The sequence below is a fragment of the Dufourea novaeangliae genome, unplaced genomic scaffold (genome assembly GCF_001272555.1).
Source record: "Dufourea novaeangliae isolate 0120121106 unplaced genomic scaffold, ASM127255v1 scaffold392, whole genome shotgun sequence".
NCBI classification, from domain to species: Eukaryota; Metazoa; Arthropoda; class Insecta; order Hymenoptera; family Halictidae; genus Dufourea; species Dufourea novaeangliae.
Genome location: NW_015374267.1, coordinates 109,084 through 110,498, shown reverse-complemented (window position 1 = coordinate 110,498; position 1,415 = coordinate 109,084). Strand labels below are relative to the sequence as shown.

Here is a 1,415-nt window from a genome sequence, read left to right as displayed (position 1 = left end):
ATATATATATATACACATAAATATATTATTATACGCATTACATTCCAATAAAAGTAACAAAGATTAAGGGAAAAGACGAACGAAGGAAATATCCTTTTTTTTTTTCCATAGATTCAACGAAATTGCTGTGTCACGTGTCTCTTCTTTCCCCGAATAGAACATAGTATCGCTGATATTAATGGAGATTGCGTTGGAAACTCGCTGAGAGGACATTGCTCGCGAAAAATTGATTTCAATAATTCAATGAAAATCTCCAAAAACTTAGTAAATTTATTGGTATTCAGAATAAAGAATTGTGGTTAAAAATCAATTCCATTGGTTTTATTTCGTTGTATGAAACAGCAGCGATGCTGTACTTTTTCAATTAGATGCCTGGCATAATTTCATTATGCAATTCATTGCATATTGAAACATTTTATAGAATTGTGATTACTGATTATTTTACAATTATTCCTAAGGACCCAATACGTAAAAACCCCATAATTAAAATGATTGTTGCCTGTATTAACACAGATCTTTATGGTAATAGCGGGAACCATTCGTCGTTGCTATAGGTTTCGGTCGCATTTACACCGTCAAACGCACATAATTTTTCTTCTTCATACAATAGATTTGTAGCTTAAAGAACGTAGATTAATCCCCTTATATTGATAATAACAATAAATTAGTAGAACACTGTTAAAATCGCATTTATTCACAGAATACCACTACTTTTTGGCTGGTGGCGCCATCCGCGGCAATTCGCTGAAACTGGTAGCTAAATCATACCGACAGGTGAGTGAAAATTTATAGTGATGGAAAAATGCGAATAACTCAGTAATTAAGCGTTCAAAATGAACACTATTAGTTTCAAATTATTCCTGAGGACTGAATGCATCGACCCAATACTGCAAAGCCCCAGAATTAGTACAATTATTTATACCTGTATTAACGTTGACCTTTATGGAGCGGCAACTCAAATTGCAACTGATTTCGATTGCATTTACACCGCTGAACGGTCATCATTTTCCTTCATCACGCATTACATTCGAAGTTTAAAGAACGTACATTAGTACTTTCTAGCGGCTGAAAACCGGTAATTACAAGAACATTGTTAAAATCACATTTATTTGTAACGGTTGACACTGTATCTCGCGATGCGTAGCCCGTTTAGTTCACTTTAAATAGCTCTTCCAACGTTCTATGGACAAGTTACGTCTTGATCAAGCATTCAGTTTGAAGCTAAAAGAACGTAGATTAATCCACTGTCATTGAAAATAGTAGTGGTATTCCGCGATTAAATGCGATTTTAACAGTGTTCTGGTTGTTTATTGTTATTTTCAATGACAGCAGATTAATCTACGTTCTTTTAGCTTCAAACTGAATGCTTGATCAAGACGTAACCTGTCCATAGAACGTTGGAAGAGCTATTTAAA

The 1,415-nt window shown here is 34.3% G+C and overlaps 1 protein-coding gene across 6 annotated transcripts in view; it reads left to right on the top strand.

Moving 5' to 3' along the window:
- The window catches only part of LOC107192719 (uncharacterized transmembrane protein DDB_G0289901-like), a 15,665-nt gene extending 15,410 nt beyond the window's left edge, over window positions 1–255 (top strand). For 4 of the 6 annotated variants that reach the window (XR_001516308.1, XR_001516306.1, XR_001516309.1 and 1 more), the window contains exon 9: window positions 112–255. The gene's annotated coding sequence lies outside the window, so the exon portion shown is untranslated. The remainder of the gene's footprint in view (window positions 1–111) is intronic. The other 2 variants (XR_001516310.1, XR_001516311.1) reach the window with 2 other exon arrangements.
- Window positions 256–1,415: the final 1,160 nt, after the last annotated feature.